Raw genomic sequence first — 25,297 nt, 5'->3', positions numbered from 1 at the left:
TCTTTGTGACATCGAGTGATTGTCCGCAGCGCTCCCGTTGTGGTCAGTGTAAACAAACGGGTGGCTGCCCTTCTTGTTGCGACAACGAGGCGTCTCCCTGGCGCCCACAGTGTAAACATCCCTGTGAAACTTCTCCCCAACGTTACTACGAAATCCATGAGGGTTTTTTCTTTGAAATTCCAGGAATTTTTCGCGCACTTCAGTGCAGTAAATATATGCTACACAACGCCAATCTCAATTTTTCAATCACTGCATTTAGCTTCATCTGCTTCAACATTACAGTCCAACAGTACACACTTTTGCGCCTGGCAGACGGTTCATTGAACCATGTTAAAGCTATTTCTCCACCTTTAAACTCTCGAACAGCAGGAAAAATCAACATTTAAATCTTTCCGTGCGAGGTCTGATTTCTCTTATTTTATTACAACGGTAATTTCTCACTATGTACGTGGGAGCCAACAAAATGTTTCCACATGAGGAGAAAGTTAGCTGTTGAAATTTCAACAGAAGATCATGCTCAAAAGAAAAACGATTTTGTTTTAATGGTTGCCACCTCAATTCACGCACCAAATTTGTAGCACGGAATACAGTGTCCTCTGTCAGTCCTGTCTGATGCGGATTCCATACCGCGCAACAATTCTGCAGTAACATTAACTACGCTATCGTTCCAATTTAAGGTATTCATAGTTGTAATCCCTCAATATTTACCTGAATTCACAGCGTCTAAAATTCTGTGATTTTGTTGTAACAGGAATTTAGCGGATTCCTTTTTGTATCCACGTGAATAACTTCACACTTTTTATTTTTTATTTTCAACTGCCACTTCTCGAGCCCCACAGATGTCTTTCTAAATCCTTTTGCATTTGATTTTGATCATATGATGACTACTTTAAGAGACGGGGATTGAGAGTATAATCTGCAGACAATCTAGGAGGGCTGTTCAGATTGTCTCCTAAATCGTTTGTGTAGCTTATGAACAACAAGGGGCCTACAACACTTCCTCGAGGAACGCGATATATCACTTTTCTTTTACTCGACGACTTTTCTTGCTTTACTACCAATTGTGACCTTTCTGACAGGAGATCACGAATTCAGTCGTATAAATGATACTCTGTAGCAACGTAATTCGAATAAAATCGCTTGTGAGGAACAATGTAACTATCCTTCTGGAAATCTAAAATATGGAAGAGATTTGAAATCCCCTTTCGATATCACTCATTACTTCATGCGAATAAAGAACGGTATTTTATTCTTTAAGAATAAATTATAAAAGAAAACTTTAAGCCACTATTTCACCCCCATGGGGGTTAAATTTCTATTCTTTGTTTCTGCCCGAGAAAGCTAATGCCAATTTTCATAGGTCTAGTTCAAAATTACCTTAACAGCGACATACTTTCAAAAAACGTTCCTTCCTGTAATTCCCCTTCTTAGCGGTGGATTTCCGAAAAATCCTTTCTTAAATGAGGCCAATAGTATAAGATTCACATTTTAAGTTTCTTTCCTTAGCGGCTTGGGCTGGGCGATGATGAGTAAGTAAGTCAGTATATCCCGTTTTATACATATAGGACATTTCAAGAAATGTCACAGCTGGCCGAGATTTAAAAATTTTAATTTCATAGTAGATTCATGTAGAACACAAAATTATTATTCTGTGTCGACACAAAAGTCTTCATTCGTTATTTCTTGTGGAATCAACGTCGAAAATCGACTTGAAGCAGTCAATTTTCAGTATGAACTGCAATGAAATACCTTTTAATTTAAGTTTACAATAATTATTTAAATTTGTAACATAAATTTCCGAAACTGACCATACACGAATGTAGAACCAAACTCGCAATTATTGTTCTTTGTATGTGAACAACAGAAAACAATAACATCATGACCCTTCAGCAGACATTCTGAATTTTGTGCATGAAATGAAGCATTACGTAGCAGAGTTCTTCTTCTGCTTACCGTGAAGTTTTGGTATCAATTGCTAAAACATAATGACATGTTTAAAGCATTAGTTCCGGATCTTGCTCTCAGTAAACAGAACACCGAGACATATGTACTAAAACTGTCTCTGAGCTTCACACGAAATCTTCGAATTATATTTTTCAGTGTAGCAAAGCGAATCGAAGCTCTATTGCAAACTGTTAGCTACAGTCTAGAAACTGCCAAATGGTCCTTGCCCTACTTTTACATTGCATTGTCATATTACATCTTTTTACTTTCCTACATGAAGGTGTTGGACAAAAATATGAAAAAAACAGCAACAAAAGCTTGTTTGAACATAAATGCAGATGCTTGAGAGGACTGCAGGCTGTGCTGTTGTATTTAAACACGAACGGCAGCTGTGCAATACATTGCAAGTGTCAGCCGTATGCTATGTAGTTGTAAGTGCATTACGTCGGAACTAAGTGATTTCCTAAGAGGGCGAATTGTTGATGCTCGTGTAGTGGGTACTACCGTAACTAAGGGAACTTTAAGGGTTGGTGTTTCGACAGGCACCGTACAGAAGATTTATGCCATATACTGGGAAAGCGGGAAAAAATCACCCGCAAGGTCACAATGCGGACGGAATTGTCTTTACTGGTCGTGATGGACGGTCATTGACGAGGACTGTGACGAAAAGTAAGAGGATGACAGCTGAAAAAGTCGCAGCACAACTGAATGTCGTGGCTGGAAATTCCATGGTGACGCCGTGTCAATGAAAGAGATTTGCATGCCGAGAGTGCCAAAGATGGCGGACTTTGTGAAAACTTAATGGCAGATATTTCACAGTTCGCATTGAAATGAACAGTAGCCAGATGAATCATGATACCTCAAAAAGAAACATGTACATTACTATTATCTGCACGACGATTCTGATTATGTAATCAGATTTTCAATATCTTTATTAGTTAAAGATAAGTATCTGACGGTAAATTATACAAGTAACACCCAGCAACGTATTTCCAAAATTTAAACCCGTCATCCGGTTTCGTCGATCGACGTGTCGTTAGAAAGCTCTTAGTGTAAACCTAAACTGGTTTTAATTACGGGAATGTAACTTAAATAGCACATGAGCTATTGGAGCTCAAAGTGGCAGATTACTATCGATCGCGTCAGGCTATAAGTACTCCACAGTTACACGAAAAATCAGTACCAGCATGGTTATAAATATATTTATTCATCTGTGTCTTTGTTTATATCCGATATATACCATTCATGAGGAAACATGTTAGAAGTTAGATTAAGGAAAGTCAAACCTACGTGCTTAGCATTAGTAAACTTAGAGCAAGCTTTTGACAATGTTGACTGGAATATCCTGTTTCAAATTCTGAAGGTGGCAGGGGTAAAATACAGGGAGCGAACGGCTATTTACAATTTGTACACAAACCAAATGGCAGTTATAAGAGTCGAGGGACATGAAAGGAAAGCTGTTGTTGGGAAAGGAGTGGGACAGGGTTGTAGCCTCTCCCCGATGTTATTCAATCTGTATATTGAGCAAGCAGTAAAGGAAACAAAAGAAAAAGTCGGAGTAGTTATTAAAATCGATAGAGAAGAAATAAATACTTTTAGGTTCGCCGATGACATGGTAATTCTGTCAGAGACAGCAAAGAGCAGTTGAACGGGATGGATAGTATCATGAAAGGAGGATATAAGATGAACATCAACAAAAGCAAAACAAGGATAATGGAATGTAGTCGAATTAAGTCGGGTGATGCTGAGGGAATTAGATTAGGAAATGAGACACTTAAAATAGTAAAGGAGTTGTGCTATTTGGGAAGCAAAATTACTGATGATGGTCTAACTACAGAGGATATAAAATGTAGACTGGCAATGGCAAGGAAAGCATTTCTGAAGAAGAGTAATTTGTTAACATCGAGTATAGGTTTACGTGTCAGGAAGCCGTTTCTGAAAGTATTTGTATGGAGTGTAGCCATGTTTGGACGTGAAACGGGGACGATAAATAGTTTGGACAAGAAGAGAATAGAAGCTTTTGAAATGTGGTGTTACAGAAGAATGCTGAAGATTAGATGGGTAGATCACATAACTAATGAGGAAGTATTGAATAGAATTGGGGAGAAGAGAAATTTGCGGCACAACGTGACAAGAAGAAGGGACCGATTGGTTGGACATGTTGTGAGGCATGAAGAGATCACCAGTTTAGTACTGGAGGGCAGCGTGGAGGGTAAAAATCGTAGAGGGAGACCAAGAAATTAATACACTAGGCAGATTCAGAAGGATGTAAGTTGCAGTAGCTACTGGGATGTGAAGAAGCTTGCACAGGATAGAGAAGCAGGGAGAGCTGCATCAAACTAGACTCAGGACTGTAGACCACAACAACAACAGGTTAAATATTTACTGTGTTTTAGAAAGCACAGAGACATTAGGCTATTGGCCTACCTTTTGTTCTAGTCCTTTCATACACGTTTATTTGGGTTATTTATGCATCTAATAACGTGTGTTAGAGCGTGTTTATGGTTCAGCCGTAGGAATATTTGTTTAATTCCAAGTATTTAAATGTAAATCCAGTATTTCGAATGTGTTTTGTGACTGTGAATGTGCGTTTGCTTGAAGATATGGCGGAAGCGCTCTAGCCAATCACTCGTGAATGGGGAGGCTGGATAGAAGTGGGAGAAGAGCATCGTTTGGAGAGAGGACACGGGGGTTCTGAGTGGAGTTCTGGACGGACACAGGGAGGCTGGAAGCGACGGCGCGACGCATGGTCGCGCGAGAGGCTTGGAGAGTGTGGAGCGGTATGCACGTGGTGTATTTGTGAGATTTCCGTGGCTTCTACAGTGAAGACGTAGTGTGCGTTTAGAAGTGAATATCTCGCGAGTTTTGTTGTTGTACATAACTATTTACGTGCAGTAGGCATCTATTGTTTCCCTGTTATTTAACTTACATTTTATTTAATTGCCGGACCATTGACACCAATAGGTGTCTGCAGAAATATACGGCATTTTCAAAAGTACTTCTGCTATCGCACTCATCATTTAAAGTCGTTAAGATAGTACCTGCAGATTTTATTTAATTGCAATCTTTCATTTATAAATGCATATGTTACTTTCATAGTTAGCAGTTACCGAGTGATAGAAATCTACGACCATTCGATTCATGTGTGTATTCTTATCGTATGCTGTAGACTCAGCCTCTAGACAACGAAACAAGAATTTTTTTTTAAAATATCAATGTTGAGTCGGAGGGCTTGTAGTTACTTGAAAGTCCGCAAGTGATACATAAACCTGTAAAGAGAAAACATTGTTCTGAAGCTATAGAACCAGGCTAGGAACTAATGGAAGAATTTCATTTACTCATATGTGTCTTGTTTCACGATGTTTCCAGCTTCTGCCCGAGTTTACGTCCTAAAAGTGAAACATGGGGGTGGGGTATCGAAAAAGATTTTGGCACAGATACCGTGGTATTTCGTGAGCCCCATTGTAACTCTGCAAGGATTCATTACGACCAAGCATATGTGGGCAGTTTTGCTGATCAGGTCCATCCTATGACACCGGCACAATACTTGTTCCCCAACGGTGGTACAGTTTCCAAGACAACAAGGCTGCTGTTCACACAGCTTGCATCCTCCAGTACTGATTTAGTTTGAACAAACATGAATTATCGTAACTCCCCTGGCTCTCACAGTCACCTTACTCAATATAATTAAGCCATTATAGTATACTTTGGAGAGAAGGGACCGTGATCGCTATCTACCTCCATCACCTTTACCTCAATTTGTCACTATTCTTAGGGTAAGGATTATGTGAGGTTTTTTTTTTTTTTTGAAAACCATACAGGATCTGTAATTGCCCACTTTGAGACAACTGGAAGTATTTTTGAATACCAGTGGATATCCTACACGCTATTAGACATGGTAATGTAGTAAGTTTCCACATATTTGTCCAACCCCTGTACCCCCTGTTTCTCACGAGGATTACAGAACAAAAAAATTATCCCATTCAAACTTCGCCATGACTAACATACATTCTACATAGTCAGCATTATTGTAAAATGGTTTACGAACTCCATGTTCTGTGTTTTAAATTACTGTTGTATGTCGTGCTATGATATTACACTATCATTTTTATGGCAAGGCTCAGAGAAAATGCTTTATACGCGAGAACCAAATTAAATACAATGCTCTTTGTGACCTCGATGGTTAATCTTTCATTTGTAATTTGAAGATTTATCAGTATCGTTGTAATTTTTTAATAATTGTAGTTCTGTTTATTTTACTTCATCAATACCTAGTGCCTCTCTTTTCTGAGTACATACCACTTCCTCATTTGTATAGACAGTAACAGATTGTTTGACATTCTAGCTGTTATTTTTGCTCATATTATCAATTTTTTGTGCACATAAAACTATGAGTCGTTCACAAATTCATAACAATTTTTAATCTTGTGGCTTAATTGTCTGGCGTTTTCTTCCACAACGACATCCTTGCATTCCCGTTCTTGAATATGAATGAAGGAAAACTCTTAAATAGGATTTTGTGTTTTCGTTTTATTTCATATTGGACATCATCATAGAGACACCACAGATTTCGATCAACGCATCGACCATATTCTATACATTCACAAACAGTTTCAGATGGACGTATTTTAAGAACTCAAAGAAAGTCTGCATTGTATTTAAGAACCTCAGAACAAAATATGTTTAAAAATTGCAGTTTCGAACATGGCTGTCTTTCACCAAATGTATACAAATTTCAACGGAAAAATAACACAGCCAACCGCTTGAAAATATTTTTTAATGCTCCCACCTACGTTTTTTCTATGTATTATTTTATAGGGTTATTTAAATATTCGTTCTGATGACGACCGTCTTAGTGGTGCCAAAACCTAGGTCAAAGTATTGAAGAATTATTAGCAGCTGTCTCGCTGTGTCATTTCTCCGTTTAAAAAATAGTTTATCGATTATTTTGACTTGTGTACGTGATATCGCAATAAGAAGAAATGTTACGCTGCGCAAATTTTTCTGCATTTTGGGATCAGTCTGTTTATACGAAATGAAGAAAGGAAAAATCTATAATGATTCGGTCTTTTCCAGAAGAGTGTTTTTCCTATAAGTAGCCTTTCACATGCTCAGAATAAGTAAAGATTTGAAGTTATTTCTGATTTTCAGACTCAATTCTTCACGAAACAGAGTTCCGATTTGCAGCCTGGAATAATTTACACTTACAACATTATACATTTATTAGTCAATGGGGAAAGACAGCCGAGAAATATTATTAACCTTAATTGAGAATATCCGGGAAGTTTCTAGTAACAAGACTGCTTAATATTCTCTCGGATCCTTGTTGGCTACCGAGCTTTTCCCTGAGACACTTCTGTGACCAAAGTTATAATCACCAAAGTTCTCTGACTCTAGAGGCGTGTCATTACTGCCACGAGACGATAGCTCCCTCGCTTTTTCTTCTTTCGTCTCGCCTCGTCAACGGATTGCTTCATCATTTCGACAAATCAGTACCCAAATCTAGGAAATACGCTTCTCTAATATTTTACATTACTCTTTTGTACTATTCTTTTCTGTTATAAAATGTCCCTCTGTTCGAGTATGTTCTCAACAGAGCATAAATTAATTGGAAACAACTATACTTATTAGACGGCTTTGCATGAAGAAGAGAGGTGTGTAATATTTTCATACAGTGAAATGTTAATCGATTTTTTTTATTCTACCTAACCGATTATACGTTTCTTACTTTCTATGATCCCACGCTGATTTTTTTATAATGACTCACTGCAGCGATATGTTATGATGTGAGATGAGGTGAGTAGCGTGAATATGAGTGGCAGTATTGTTTACGTTGTTATTGCTGACACTCTCTCTCCAGTGGCGTCAAATGGGAAGACTTTCATCAGGTAGTCATATAGTCCCACACGGTGTGACAAAGCTAGTACGCCATACGATCATTTTCTCGCTAGCATTCTTACAACAAAAATTATTCATGGTCTAGCGTTCCAGTGTTTCCTTCCTTTTAAAATCCTCGTTACCGAATAAAACGTATCGTCCCTAAACGTCTTTCTTTTGCACTATAGATGATTGTGAATATGTGGAGACAATTTTCCTGTGTGTACAGGGTGAGAAAAAAGTCAGATTATAGTATTAAAGTAGATGATTGATGACCGTTTGCAGCAACTTTAATCTGGTTGACCAATCTGGCAGTAAATCTCTATACTGACTGCGTGGTTAGTAAGATGCTGCCCGGAAAAACAGGTAAGGAATGTAGTGTTATCTTAAAACAAGCGCTCACCGCAGTTACGCTTCCGACAGCAGAAAAATATCGCTTTAGATAAGGCATTTCACACTTCAAAAAGGTCATTTATACAATGTAATCTTTTTTCATTCTTTATAAGTTTTTCTTTTTCATTTATATATAAATACTAAATGTCTTTTTCCAGAGGTGTTTCAGAGAGGAAGACTGCACTGTAGTTCCTTCTCTAGATTGTCGCACAGATGACAAAATGGTAGATATTGAAATAGACAACAGAGGTATAGAGAAACAATTAAAATCGACCAAAAGAGGAAAGGCAGCTGGACCTGATGGGATACCAGTTCGATTTTACACAGAGTACGCGAAGGAAATTGCCCCCCTTCTTGCAGCGGTGTACCGTAGGTCTCTAGAAGAGCGTAGCGTTCCAAAGGATAGGAAAAGGGCACAGGTCACCCCCATTATCAAGAAGAAGGGACGTCGAACAGATGTGCGGAACTATAGACCTGTATCTCTAACGTCGATCAGTTGTAGAATTTTGGAACACGTATTATGTTCGAGTATAATTACTTTTCTGGAGACTAGAAATCTACTTTGTAGGGATCAGAATGGGTTTCGAAAAACACGATCGTGTGAAACGCAGCTCGCGCTATTCGTCCACGAGACTCAGAGGGCTATAGACACGGGTTCCCAGGTAGATGCCGTGTTTCTTGACTTCCGCAAGGCGTTCGATACAGTTCCCCACAGTCGTTTAATGAACAAAGTAAGAGCATACGGACTATCAGACCAATTGTGTGATTGGATTGATGAGTTCCTAGATAACAGAACGCAGCATGTCATTCTCAATGGAGAGAAGTCTTCCGAAGTAAGAGTGATTTCAGGTGTGCCGCATGGGAGTGTCATAGGACCGTTGCTATTCACAATATACATAAATGACCTGCTGGATGGCATCGGCAGTTCACTGAGGCTTTTTGCAGATGATGCTGTGGTGTATCTAGAGGTTGTAACAATGGAAAATTGTACTGAAATGCGGAGGATCTGCAGCGAATTGACGCATGGTGCAGGGAATGGCAATTGAATCTCAGTGTAGACAAGTGTAATGGGCTGCGAATACATAAACAGAAAGTTTCCTTATCATTTAGCTACAATATAGCAGGTCAGCAACTGGAAGCAGTTAATTCCATTAATTGTCTGGGAGTACGCATTAGGTGTGATTTAAAATGGAATGATCATATAAAGTTGATCGTCGGTAAAGCAGATGCCAGACTGAGATTCATTGGAAGAATCCTAAGGAAATGAAATCCTTTAAGTAGGTTACAATACGCTTGTTCTCCCACTGCTTGAATACTGCTCAGCAGTGTGGGATCCGTACCAGATAGGGTTGATAGAAGAGATAGAGAGGATCTAACGGAGAGCAGCGCGCTTCGTTACAGGATCATTTAGTCATCGCGAATGCGTTACGGAGATGATAGGTAAACTCCAGTGGAAGACTCTGCAGGAGAGACGCTCAGTAGCTCGGTACGGGCTTTTGTTGAAGTTTCGAGAATATACCTCCACCGAGGAGTGAAGCAGTATATTGCTCCCTCCTACGTATATCTCGCGAAGAGACCATGAGGATAAAATCAGAGACATTAGAGCCCAAACAGAGGCATACCGACAATCCTTTCCACGAACAATACAAGACTGGAGTAGAAGGGAGAACCGACAGAGGTATTCAAGGTACCCTCTGCCACACACCGTCAGGTGGCTTGCGGATTATGGATTTAGATGTAGATCTAGAAATGAATGTTGTTACATTTAGTGAATTTTACACGTGTCTAACTCATTTAATGTCACGTGAAAAGGTGGTTTCAACTGGTCAACAATTCGTCATCTTTTCCATAAGAAAAGCACTGTAAAGTAGAAATGTCGGTTATGCAGTTGTAACGAGCTTTTCTGTTATTATTTGTTTGAAAACATAATTTAGGTACCATTGGTTAATCTTATATTAACCAAGGGGCAAACCAGTGGGGCATATTCTAAACAGAGTTGTTCAGAATCTGTATTTGTGCCATGCGCCAGCTATGTAGATGTCCTTGGTAGTTAGTATCGATATGTCAGCGGAGTGGAATATCTGTGGCGACTGGCTGACCGTAAGGAGTCATTGCAGTTGGCGAAAAAAGAGAAATTATAAGTTTGGCTGTGCCGGTCGAGTGAGGAGAATTGGAGTTTGATCGGAGGTATGCCTTAAGCTGCAGGAACAGCTGCTTGACGACCGTGTCAATGGGTGTTTGTACCTTCGGGTGAGCAGTGCCGAAACTGGGATCTACGCGATATATTTTGAACTGGGGATTCGTTCAGGACTGCACTTTCTGGTGAAGGTGGATCGAGTCGGTTTCTAATGATTCAGTATCCTATTCAGCAAGTGTCATTATTGTGTACACTGAATACAAGTGGCGTTTAGAGGGTTATTAAACTGCTTTGCGGTTACAACATGCACTTAACTGTAGCGAACGGTTGTATGATGTGCATATGTGTGTGGTGTTCTTATCGCGTGAGACATTCAATTTCCAATCGTTTTGTGTTGTTTCTTTGGTGTGTGCAATTCTTGTCATAATTTTCAGGCAACCACGGCATTTTAAGTATCCGAAGCATCAAAACCTTGACTGGCACAGTTTGTACTTAGACCACTGCTGTAGAGTTCTTAAACGAGTGGTCTTGATGATTGTATGTTTGCTGCTTTTTATCTGATGCTGCTGTCTCTACCTCAAAAGGTGAATGTTATCGTACCATTTACTATTATTTAATCCGGCATGTTTATTGTAGTCCTCGGGTAGGTTTTAAGGTAAATTAATAGGTGATTTACGTGGCTAAACTGTGTGGCCCCCAGGGCTGCTTTCGTATTCAGGCGTCATACTGTTAGCATTAATTTACATCTATATGGCTACTATGGAAGTCACACGTAAGTGCCAGGTAGAGTATTAACAGAACAACCTTGACAATAATTCTCTATTACTCCACTTTCGAATATTTCGGCGCGCGATATCTGATTTCCCTTGTTTTGTTATGATGATCGTTTCTTAATAAGTAGGTCAGCGTCAACAAAATATTTTCGCATTCGGAGGAGAAAGCTGGTGACCGAAATATGGCAGAAAGCTCTCGCAAACGAGAAAGACCATTGTTTTCATTATATCCACCCCAAATCCTGTATCATGTACATGACACCCACTCCCTTATTACTCGATAATGTAAAACATGCTACTTTTCTTTGAACTTCCTCGCTGAACTCCGTTAATCCAATCTGCTAAAAGTCTCACAACGCGCAGCAGTATTCTAAAAGAGGACGGAAAAGTTTAGTCGCAGACAGTTTCTTTGGTAATCTTCCCATCTTCTATATATATATATATAGTTGATACATTCACCTAGTATAGAGTGCAATACATATTTACTTCGTTTTCGTACATTGTACGCATAACTCTAGTATTTTCTCGACCTTGTCTGTTTAAGGATGTAATAGTGCTACAGTCCAGTAACATTCTCTAACCAATGTAAAACTTTAGCTAAGTCATTAGAGGCTTAGCCATTAGGTATATATTTTGAGAAGCAAACAGAAAAGAATTCTTAATCTAATCCAGGATTAGTGATTGCTAAACAAAATATGTACTTGGATATGCAAAGACTCAAAAACTTTGAATGGAATGTAGCCCTTCAGCTACAAATGACTTACCTAACATATCAATGCTTGAAAGTTTTTTAATAATAGCATTTGAGAATAACAGTTTTAATAAAAAAAAGAAACATATAACCTATCACTCATTAACATGAGAACTATACCTTGGGAATAAGAACATACTTCACGCAAGAGGCAACTTACTCACCAGAATTCTATGTCAGATGTAATAAAAGTTAAAAACAGATTTACTGAATGTTTAACATACTTAATGTAAAATGACAAGAGAGAAGTTACAAACATTTTTAAATGTGTATGATGAACAACAGTAACTACACAGGACGTGGATAACAAACCATAATACAATCTGTCTGTACTGCAGCTGCATAAAGAAGAAAGCTATCAGGAGATGTAAGAAGACTGTGTGCAATAATATCATTAGCATCAGATGTTGACATTAAAATTCTAATCCACCCCGACACCTGAGTGGTCAGTGGGACGGACTGTCATGCCAAGGGACCCGGCTTCGATTCCCGGCTGTGTTGGAGATTTTCTCCTTTCAGGGACTGGGTGTTGCGTTCTCTTCATCATCATCATCTCATCCCCATCGACGTGCCAGTCGCCGAAGTGGTGTCAACTCAAAAGACTTGCACCAGGCGACCGGTCTACCCGACGGGAGGCTCTAAGCTCACGACATTTCCATTAGAATACTAGATAAAACTTGTCACATGTATGTCAAGCAATCTCTTCATGTTATCGAACTACACTATAAGGTTTGTCATGAAGACAGGTCTAAGGGAATGAGAGGATGAGGAGGAGGAGGAGTAGTGGAGAGTTGAAGGACACAGGTAAGTGGAAAAAATGAGAACAATCATCTACGAAAGCCTTGTTTATCAAATCTCTTTATTAACTGCGAACATCCTTTCAATGTTTTTGCAAGTAAAAAAAAGATTTCAATTTCACCCAGAAGGTTCATACTTAACACTTCTTTTGCCTGATGTAGTATTTTAATATTCTCGTCAATGATACCTATTGTGTGGATTCAAGCTTGAGGATCTTAGATTCTTTTTATGGTATGAATACTATTTTCATTACGTTTATGATATAATTGACGTTTGTTTACATACATTTCATGGAGTGTATACGATGATTATGATACTATTTAACGATAGGCTTTTATAACGTTGTGTGCTTTGTATTGTAAGATCGATGTAATTCTATGTTTGAGGACTGCAACTTCATAGCAGTAGAAAAACGTCTAAATCAGCTGCCACGACCACACGTCAGCGAATGTGCACGTCGCGTAAAATGTGTTTGCGAGTGTTTTGTTCCAGACAGTTGGCCTTCAGCTCGTGTTTATTATACTTCTTAATGTTTTTCAAGTACAAATACCGTATTTTTCTGCTTGATTTACATTACGTACACAATAAAAGTAGACTATATCCGTCTCTTTACATATGGTACCTAAAATACATCAACTATTATAGTTATTATATTTACTTAAGGCACGCTGTTTACTCTTAAGATGTTAATATTTTCTATTTTGCTTCTCTGCCTATGTATCTGACAGTATACAGTAAGGCTTTGTTCTATTTGATTGAAAATTCTGAAGTACACTCCTGGAAATTGAAATAAGAACACCGTTAATTCATTGTCCCAGGAAGGGGAAACTTTATTGACACATTCCTGGGGTCAGATACATCACATGATCACACTGACAGAACCACAGGCACATAGACACAGGCAACAGAGCATGCAAAATGTCGGCACTAGTACAGTGTATATCCACCTTTCGCAGCAATGCAGGCTGCTATTCTCCCATGGAGACGATCGTAGAGATGCTGGATGTAGTCCTCTGGAACGCCTTGCCATGCCATTTCCACGTGGCGCCTCAGTTGGACCAGCGTTCGTGCTGGACGTGCAAACCGCGTGAGACGACGCTTCATCCAGTCCCAAACATGCTCAATGGGGGACAGATCCGGAGATCTTGCTGACCAGGGTAGTTGACTTACACCTTCTAGAGCACGTTGGGTGGCACGGGATACATGCAGACGTGCATTGTCCGGTTGGAACAGCAAGTACCCTTGCCGGTCTAGGAGTGGTAGAACGATGGGTTCGATGACGGTTTGGATGTACCGTGCACTATTCAGTGTCCCCTCGACGATCACCAGCGGTGTACGGCCAGTGTAGGAGATCGCTCCCCACACCATGATGCCGAGTGTTGGCCCTGTGTGCCTCAGTCATATGCAGTACTGTGGCGCTCACCTGCAAGGCGCCAAACACGCATACGACCATCATTGGCACCAAGGTAGAAGCGACTCTCATCGCTGAAGACGACACGTCTCCATTCGTCCCTCCATTCACGCCTGTCGCGACACCACTGGAGGCGGGCTGCACGATGTTGGGGCGTGAGCGGAAGACGGCCTAACGGTGTGCGGGACCGTAGCCCAGCTTCATGGAGATGGTTGCGAATGGTCCTCGCCGATACTCCAGGAGCAACAGTGTCCCTAATTTGCTGGGAAGTGGCGGTGCGGTCCCCTACGGCACTGCGTAGGATCCTACGGTCTTGGCGTGCATCCGGGCGTCGCTTCGGTCCGGTCCCAGGTCAACGGACACGTGCACCTTCCGCCGACCACTGGCGACAACATCGATGTACTGTGGAGACCTCACGCCCCACGTGTTGAGCAATTCGGCGGTACGTCCACCCGGCCTCCTGCATGCCCACTATACGCCCTCGCTCAAAGTCCGTCAACTGCACATACGGTTCACGTCCACGCTGTCGCGGCATGCTACCAGTGTTAAAGACTGCGATGGAGCTCCGTATGCCACGGCAAACTGGCTGACACTGACGGCGGCGGTGCACAAATGCTGCGCAGCTAGCGCCATTCGACGGCCAACACCGCGGTTCCTGGTGTGTCCGCTGTGCCGTGCGTGTGATCATTGCTTGTACAGCCCTCTCGCAGTGTCCGGAGCAAGTATGATGGGCCTGACACACCGGTGTCAATGTATTCTTTTTTCCATTTCCAGGAGTGTACATAGAATAGATTGTAATCTAACTTAACCTAACCTAACCTAACCTAACCACCCTGACCCCGACAAAAACTGACGAAGAACATAAGACGCACTGTGAGCACGATGTCGGGCAATGTTATAGGACTATCTCTTGCGAAGGCTTCTGACGACCGTTGTTGATGCCACTGTGAACGCAGCCTTAAAGGCTGTCTGCTCGCTACTGTCCAACGTACATAGGCGCGGTGCAAGGTGATACGCACCAAGGCGTTACCGAAAGAATGAACTTTGTGCGTTGCCAACCTGCAACTGGAAACGACTACGTTATATCATATCAGGACTCCACTAAGAGGTACTTTCGCCTGTTCACGGTTAATATGGGTTGCTAGCCAATCGGTGCCTCTCGCCCTATCATGAAAAGAGGTCACACTAGACATCCCTAAAAATCCATCTCAGATACCTCCTGGTGTAACCAATGGCTCCGCAAGATGAACTCCTCGAAAACCCAGGTAATAATTATAAGACGAACCACATGCACCTTCCACCTCCACATCTAATAATCACCATTTATGAACATCCCATTTTGCTATCTAACACACTAAAACGCCTTGGACTTACCTTCAACTGGCAACTAACATGAATACCTCACCTACTAAGGAACCAACAGAAAGCTCTACTAACTCGCTGAATATGGGGACTACACCCCTCCACTGTCCTTCACATGTGCAAATCACTGATCCACCCCAAACTTTGCCATGCAAATGCTGCATGGATATTCGCCTCTCGCAAAATCTTTAAGTCCCCTGAGATTCTCTAACACCATGCATTCCCCTCACCTTCAACATTCGTTTACCTTCACCCACAAGGACCAATTACCAACCCACCTCTAGTCACTCACATTGAACACCTCCGAACTATCTACACCATTCACTAACTCGTCTCCTATGATCCTACCATTTCCCTTCTACTTTTCAATCCTCATATGTTGCCGTACCTTTACCATTACATTCCATCAACCCGACACCATCCACTTACTCTCCCAAAGAAACATCAACCACCACCCGCTCTCAGATAATGAATTCAGCCACGACATTTACCCATCCTACCAGCTATAAGTTAAGTCAGTCACACTCATTCCACTTCATTAGGGCTTCGTCTCCCCCCCCTCTCCACATTTCCTTGCACCCCCTTTTTTATATCCCCTTCTGTCTTTCTTTCTCCACCCCCTTTTTCCAACGATTAGTAACGTCACCAGTTCCCCCCTCTATTCCACCCCTTTTTCTGTCCCAACAGCCAGTGTTACCTCATCGCTGCTGTGCAACAGTCCTCCATCTTTATACCGCCAAATTCCTATCTTCATCAACATTCAACATTTGCCCCTTCAACAACAGATTTCCTCTCCCATGGACGTTGCTTTCGTTTCTTAGTGATAGAAAAGCGTTTCTTTTAGAAATCAGCGTTTCCACATAAGATTAAAACAATATTTCTAAATGTGCGCTTATTGTGTTTCGTTTTGCCTTTAATTGTTGTTGGTGTGGTCTTCAGTCCAAAGGGTGGTTTGATAGAGCTCTCCATGCTACTTTATCCTTTGCGATCTTCTTCATCTCCGAATAGCAACTGCAGCCTACATTCTTCTGAATCTACTGAAGGTATTTATCTCTGCCTCACTCTACGATGGTTACCCCCTTCCTCCCCCCTCCCGTACTTGCCACCAATACTAAATTCGTAACCCAATTTATGTTTCCGAATGTGTCCTATCAACTGATTCCTTCTTTTGGTCAATCGGTCGCATAAATTTCTTGTCTTCCCACCTGTACTCAGTAACTCCTCATTAGTTACATGGTCTACCCATCTAATCCTCAATATTATTCTGTAGCACCACATTTCAAAAGTTCCTATTCTCTTTTTGTATAATCTATTTACCGTCGCCGGCTGACGTGGCCGAGCCGGCCGAAGTGGCCGAGCGGTTCTAGGCGCTACAGTCTGGAACCACGCCACCGCTACGGTCGCAGGCTCGAATACTGCCTCAGGCATGGTTGTGTGTGATGTCCTTAGGTTATTTAGGTTTAAGTAGTTCTAAGTTCTAGGGGACTGGTGACCTCAGCAGTTATGTGCCATAGTGGTCAGAACCATTTGAACCATTTATGATGTGGCCGAGCGGTTCAGTCCAGAACCGCGCTGCTGCTACGCACGCAGATTCGAAGTCTTCCTCGGGCATGGATGTGTGTTATGTCCTTAGGTTAGTTAGGCTGAAGTAGTTCTAAGTCTAGGGGACTGATGGTAAGTCCCATAGTGCTTAGAGCAATTTTTTGTTTACCGTCCTTGTTTGACGTCCATATACGGCTAGACTTCCTAATACTTAAATCTATATCCGATATTAACAAATTTCTCTTCTTCGGAAATGGTTTTCTTGTCATTGCGTCTACATTTTATATACTCTTCACTTCGCCCATCATCAGTTCTTTTGCTGTCCAAATAGCAACACTCATTTACTATTTTATGTTTCTCGTTACCTAACCTAATTCCTTTACCACTGTCTGATTTACTTCTACTACATTCCATTATCCCTCTTTTGCTTTTGTCGATTTTCATCTCACATCCTCCTTTCAAGACAATGTTCACTCTGTTCAATTGCTCTTCCAAGTCCTTTGTTGCGTCTGACAAAATTACGAATCATCAACAAGCCTCAATTCATTTTCTCTTTTCACTGAACTTTAATTCCTATACCAAAGTTTTCTTTGGTTTCCTTTCCTACTGATTCAGTGTTCGGATTGAATAACATCTGGGAGATGCTAAAACCCTGTCTCACTCCCTTATCAACCTCTGCTTCCCTTTCGTGCACCTCGACTCTTAGATCTGCCTTCTTGTTTCTTTAAAAGTTGTAAATAGCATTTCTCTCCTTGTATTTTACCCCTGCTACCATCAGAATTTCAAAGTGTGTACTCCTGTGTACCTTTCATTATTAGTATAATTAAATACTAGTGCAAGATACTGTAAGTCTAGTACAGCTAAAAACTTTCATTTTTCTCCCTCAGGAAGTGTTATATTCATTGTAAATATCTCTCCTGCTTGTTTCCTGCTTCTTTTCCATCTAATTAATATTTTACTGTCAGTTGGCTGAAGAGCGGGTTGCCTGTACTGCTGACAGCCCTCCGCTCCTGACAGCCCTCCGCTCCCCTCTCCCGCCCATATGGGTCTTGGGGAGATAAAATAAGAATGAAGAAAAAAAACAGTTTAATAGCACAGTGTAGGTGTTGGTACGTCAGCTCCTATAGAGGGCCGCCTGCTTTGATCAGAGCGCAGTCCTCTGGAGAACGCGCGGCAAATTAAATGGCTGTGTGTGCGGCGGGGCGCGCTATTAATGAGTGCAGAGGAGGCGGCGCGCGTGGCGCCGGAGTGCCCTTCCGTGTCGCGAGCCTCGCCGGACCCACCTGTCGCCGCCGCCGCCGCACTCTCGCCTAATGGGCTCTGCCACGGCCGCTGCCGCGCCATCTTCCCAGCTCGCCTTTTAGTCGCGCGGGTAAATGCGCGCCTCTGTTGTCCGATATCTTTCTGCATTACCGGAGAAGGAGTCAGAAAGCAGGAAAAAAGCATCGCCACACTAGCTCGTCCGACGCCTTTTGTTTGCGCGTGGCTGCAAAGAGTCGCCAGTTCCAAGCACTCCGTTCCGCACGCTACTTGACTGTAAGCATCACTGCGTTTGAGTAACATGCGAAAAAATTAGTAAATGCGGGATTTTTCAAGAGCGTACCTCTGACAAACTACAAAACATGGAAACACCTTTCAACACTACTAGACAGATAAAAAGGGAAGTTTTGAACAGTCGGCGTGGATGTTAAGTTCTCCTTATGCTCGATTGATGTCGTGCTGCATCCGACTGATTCTACCGCATCAAAGCATTTGTTTCCATTTATGTACTGAACTTCCGATAAGGATAAAGACTGAAGTAATGAAACAAAATTTGTGGAAAAGCCGGAACTTAAACCTAGGTCTTCTATTTGCTAGGGAGATGTGCTAACCACTGAGGTACTGCGCCATGTAGCTCACACAGCTGCAAGGAGTATTCTACTCTGACATCCTACTTCAGACAAACCTCAAATCAGGCCTTCACTTCGTCCTTGCCTTCTAAAATCATCAGTATTGCCGACCCTTTCCGACACTTGAATGGGGAAACCTTGCTCGAGGAACAGGTACATTCAAATGAAAAAATTAAACATGAACATATTTCCACTTGATAACGAAAAACACCCTTAGAAAAGATTAAAGATTACACTGCGAATACTGTAGTGTCTTCTTACTCTGGCATCTTGCGTGACACATTCTTTATGAGCCTATTAGTCCCCATCCTCATTGGAGACACTATTGAATAAGGTTAGGCAAACTCCTTACCAGACAGTCCAAATGAGGCTGTCGGGTATTGTCCCACTTGTCCACAGCGACCTCCTTGATGCTCTGTGAAGCCTGTGGTGGGACAGGACGATTGCAAACCGCTCCTTTTAGCATGATCCGAGCATTCTCAACGCAGCTGAGATCTGGGGAACATGGTGGCCATTGTTTTCGACTGTTTCTATGCTCCACTGGGAAGGTGTTCACGAGATCGTGACGATGGTGTCGAGAGAGGGAAGAGGTGCATTGTCGCTCATCAGCGTGGATTCCGCCCCAATATCTTCACCAAGTGAAACTACAATGCGTGCGAGGATGTTGTCCCGATACTTCACAAGAGTTATCCTCCAACGTTTAGACAAGGTGTGCCCTGCGGCTATACATGATTCCACACAGAAACTTGATTGAACTGCCTGATATTGGTATCCGAAGGGTGGCAGTGTACCGTACAGTTAGGTGCAAACGTTGCCCTGATTGCAATTTCAGCGTGGGTATCCATACGGATTTAATTAGAAATGATCGTCGTCTCCCACAGCTGCCTAATCCACAAAGAGTGGCCCCGTGCTCAGCGAGTCCCTCTACAAACCCGATTTAGAGAAGGACCCATGGGGGGTAATTCCTGCTCATAGAACCTGTTTCGTATAGTTTGTGTTGACAACTTCACCTCTTTTACTGTTTGCAACTACCGCCGTAGACGTGTAGCATTGTGTTGACGGTTTCTGCTTGTCGTTGTACACAAATGTCAGTCCTGCACACCTGTTGTTTTTCCTCCGTGATCACTTCTGATTCTGTCTTTAAAAACTTGTTACAAATTCTACTGGTATCACTTTGATTCACTGTTAAATTAGATGACATGCCCATTCATCTTGTTCGCTGCTCCCTTAGAATCACTATATGGAGCCTCTGATGGCGCGTTATTGTTTTCCGAATCATACCGAATCAACATAATTCTCGTAATCACACACAGTAAGAGTACTGCAACGTTTACAAGTGACACGGGTGCCACAGACTGTACATACTGCCCCCTCATGGTGCAAACATGGACTATTTCCCCTAGAATCACATCACAATCAAACCAATGTACTGGTAATATGAAGTATTTCTGGGCCACAATGTTCAGTATTGAAACTTTGGCAACGTGAAACATTTACTTTAGCGTATTCCCGACACATTACTGGTTGGAACAGCTCCCAATATACTCAGAAAAAAAGCATTTGTATTTGTTTATAGTCACACCTTTTTTTTAGTTTGTCTTCCTCCCCATTAGCTGAACGGCCAGCTCGTTGGATTGCCATGCACGAGGGCCCGGGTTCGATATCCGGCTGGTGAGGGAGATTTTCTACCCTCAGCGACTGTCCTCATCATCATTTCATTCCTATAACGACGCACAGGTCGCCCAGTGTGGCGTCGCACTCAATAGGACTTGACCTGGCGGCGTAACTTCCCGACGGAACTCCCGGCCACTGACGCCATAAGCTCATTTCCATTTTTTTGTATTTTGTCTACTGGCTGGCGGTTTCGGTATACAATACCATAATCTGGCTGTCCTTGGAACCTATTCGTCTCTCTTGCATCCCTAGTAGGCGCGTCAGGAACTCAAAATGTGTGGCTATAGACTAAAGAAAATATTTTTGTGGCTTTTTTTATACACTAGTGGCACATGTGTACGTATGGGGAAAGTCATCTGCGGAATTCTGAACTACATAGATGAGAGCGTCCCAAACAGATGACGACAATCATCTTAGTTTGTATTGAGCATACTCCTTAGTGAAGTGTCTTCGTGTATGGTTGAGATAAGAACTATTAGTATCATAGTAAGACCTCACGTAGAATTATGCTATCTTTTGCCCTCCAGATTCTGGAGGGGAATAAGTGACGTTTTCCAGAGAAAGATCAGAATATTTAATAATCCCCATACGTTATCGTCAGTCCCCGTAGCGGAGGACCCGGTAATGACAGGAATTTCTGCGTGGTAGGAAGACTGAAACGGGTCCAATCAGCCTTGTGATCTCGACTGAGGAGCTACTTGAGTAAGTACATGCTTGACATTATTCCATGCCGGGGGGGGGGGGGGGGGGATGTAGATTAATAAGAAAATAGAAGTATAAAACTTCGAAATACGACGATCGCTCTAATACCGATTTCGGCAAACTATATTACCATCTTCGGATCTGTACAGCACAGACAGAGTAAGCACAAAACTGAGTTAGAGATATCTAAGTCACATTTTGAGCACAATACGGATCCGTAACGTACCTCACGCACTGCACTTCAAAGACTGTCGTCCACGTGCACAATAATTTGTCACATATAATAAAGAGTCGTTCCCAGAATATCCATGGCTTAGTATATCGGCTTGTCAAAAGTAAAACAGTCGTTATATAAAATATCACACACAGTGCACCGAATGTACACGCTCAAGCTCGCTTAAAAGATTTATTTAGTAGTATTACTATCAGTCACCCACCACATTAGTAACAAACTGAATTACAGCGTTTCGTATAAAGCTTAAGCACAAACATAAATTCACATAGATATTTACAATGTTGTTATACAGAGAAGAGAAGATAAGAGAAATTTCTTAAGATCGAGTATTGATTTAAGTCTTAGGTAGTCTTTTATGAAAGTTCGAGTGTCGTTCAATACGTAATACCCCACATTTTTTTCTCAGAACATATTTATTGTTATTGTTAAGAATCACAATTTGGTGACAATATACATCAACATATCTTGACCATGTCCTATTTTTCTACGAAGTCTCCATCACGTTCCATGGCCGCACGCCAAAGTTGTGGAAGAGCGTGTATTCTCTGCGGGTAAAAGCTCGTGTTCTGTAGGCGTAGCCACGTTTTCCCTGCATGAGTGGCACTCTCGTCATCTTCAAAGACGGTTCCCCGTAGAGAATCTTCAAGCGGACCAGAGAAATGGTAGTCAGAGGGTGCCAGGCATACGCCCGATTCAGCATGTCTGGAGCAGTGGCTGTGGCAGGACGTCCAGAACACGGCTGATCATGGAGCTCTGCTTCTGTATCTCCTGATGCTGTAACTTTCTTTACCAATCGGCCAACCGTATTCCTATCAAATGCATCATCGCCATACACTGTACACAAACGTTTATGGATGTTCAGCACGGTTTCTTTTTCTGCGCCCAAGAATTTAATAACAACACGCCGGTTGTAATGTGAGTCGTATGTATACGCCATTTTCACACTATACTATGGCTCTGGCATCAGCCAGAACGGTTAGAAACTTCACCGGTGCACAGAACAAATATCAAATGTCAAGCACCAAAAAGGTCGTTTGCCTATGTATATTAATGACGATTTTTTTAAATGTGGGACATTACTTATTGAACGACCATTGTATTAGTAAGGAGTGTAGAAATGTATGGAAGTGAAACATGACGATAAACAGTTTAGACGAGAAAGAATATAAGCTTTCGAAATGTGTTGCTATCGAAGAATGCTGAAAATTAGATGGGTAGACCACGCAACTAATGAGGAGGCACTGAATCGAACTGGGGAGAAGAGAAGTTTGTCGCTGAGCGTGACTAGGAGGAGGGATCGATTGGTAGGACATGTTCTGAGGCGTCAAGGGATCTCCAATTCCGTATTGGACAGAAGCGTGGAGGGTGAAAATCATAGAAGAAGACCAGGAGATGAATGCACAAACCAGATTCAGAAGGGTTTAGGTTGCAGTAGCTATTCGAAGGTGAAGAGGCTTGCACAGGATAGAGCAGCATGGAGAGCTGCGTCAAACCACTCTTTGGACTGAAGACAACAACAGCGACAACATTACAAAGAGAATGATCCAAATCAGAGTACGTAAAAAAGCAACTTCTTGAAAATTTTTGTTTTTTTTCTGATTCTAATCATAAGCAGCGTCTCTAGGTGAGCAAAGGTCGGCAATGACCGCGAAAGCGGTATGCTGACAGCACGCCCCCTTCACACTGGACCCCAGTGACATCATTGGCTAAGGGCCGGTGGATCACGCTTGACCAGACTGAAGCGGAGCTTCTCTTTTCGTTTCCGTATGTTAATGCTTGGCCCAAGACAACATATTTTCGTCTGTAAGCAGCAGCCAAGCATTGCGTCTTCTTGTGTTCATGTGGGTACGAATCATTGTGAACCTTCAAAATAACTATCGTCTTATTGACAGTAGGCCACCTCAAAATAGATAAAACTCGGCTACGCAAGTCACTATCCATCATGTCTAGCATTCGTAAAGACAAGTACGATTTCATTCCCCTCATCGAGTTTCCCTAGAAATTACCAAAATTAGACTACCAGCCAAGCCACCTAATTAAATTTGTCAACAGTACATTACACTATGAAACAATTGGACTGCAGTAGCTTTAGACTGGCTGATCGAAAAATACACGATCATGTACGAAAAGAGTTGTTTGGCCAGTACTTTATTTAGCAAGTATATTCGTATCTAGATTATATTTACGATAAGTCGTTCTAGATCAATGTAATGAGGGGTACACTTTTATTCTGAACTCAATACTTCGCAATGCTGTTATTAAGAAATGCCTGTTAACTGTATTGTGCAACACGTTGCGTGTTTCGTCATTGGAAGGAAGATGGTACTTGCAAGTAATGTTTAAGCTATCACAAACGACGAAATTATGATGTCTCCGGTGAAAAGCTGGTGAGTAGTATACATCTCTAGCGCACATCGCGCAAGGTTATTTAAGCATCAGCTGCTATAAGCAAGTGAGTTATTATACAAATACGTTGACAAATTCTTACGCGAGACATTGCAAATGGACTTATTTCTGGGAGGAAGAAGTCTGACTTTGACTATTGGGCGGACAAGTCCAAAAGAAGTAAAAACAGCGTGCCAGTATGACAATTTTGGTCACTGGCTAGAGTTTGGGATAAAAAGGAAGATGTAGGCATTACCCTCAGGGGTATTTGACTGAAAAGTGGAAACGGTTGAATTATTGTGCGATTTGCAACGAAAAGGAGCTGTTTTAGGACATTTGGCATGAAATGGCGTAATTTTTTTTTATCGCAGTATTTCTGTCTGTGTCAAACGTTTATTCAAGTATTGCGTAATTTATAAATTTAGTAGAGTGCTTTTGGCCTAATAGGCAGAATTATATGATTTTATTTTTTCAGTTATTGTCTCTGGTCCTTTTTCAGTTACGAACAACAAGCCTTTCATTTAAGGTGCCATAGGTACAGCTGCACATCGAATAGTGTAGCGCTGGGTCTACAGCTTGAACTGTAGCGACAGTACATGCACTACGATTTAGTTGTCCCCAGGGACTCCAGTACAACGTGCGTCCATAGAGCACAGTTCTTAACGAGTGCCGCAGTTACCAGCCGAACTTAACCAGTTTCCTTTTTACATTACAAATGGAAAATTGGACATTTTAGCGTTGCCAGTGATTTTTTTAGACAAGAACGGAACAAGAAGTAACTGCCAATGAAGGCTACTTTGTAAAGAAAATTAAAACAATGTAGCAGAAATTGAAGAAGTTTCAGAAGATAGTAAGTCTTGATTTAGGAGGAAATAAAATATATTCCATGGAAATTATGGAAATCTTTCTAAAAGGGTGCTGACATTTTGATGAAGGTATGAGAAACCTCTACGAAGATTCAGAGGGTAAATGTCGGCAGTATCCATACAAGATGATAATGGGGTATGGTAAAATGAAAGTAGAAAGGAAATTCTTCACCGGGTAACTTTATGCACAGTACTATAAATGAGAGCTCTTTCAGTATTAGAATTTACCAATGAGAACATAATGTTAGTCCTTTACAGAAGGTTCAAAATAAAGAAATAGGAAATTACGTTGACTAGGATCAGTCTACAAACTATCAAATAATAAGGTAGTTGTAGCATTTCAAAATTTCAAACGATGTGAGCCTAGCGACAGAAATGAAGGGAGAAAAAAATATGAAGACGGAGGAAACTGACCAAGAATTAATGTTGGGTAGACAGAGCTTTTCATCAGCTAACATACTGTAATTATTTATTATATACTGTGCATGAAGTTAAAACAGATTTAACCATTGCTTGACATTTACGCCCTTGACACTAAATTTATTGGAACGAAACCAT

This window comes from Schistocerca gregaria, chromosome 1, assembly GCF_023897955.1.
Source record: "Schistocerca gregaria isolate iqSchGreg1 chromosome 1, iqSchGreg1.2, whole genome shotgun sequence".
Lineage (NCBI taxonomy): Eukaryota > Metazoa > Arthropoda > Insecta > Orthoptera > Acrididae > Schistocerca > Schistocerca gregaria.
This window is presented reverse-complemented; position numbering follows the sequence as displayed.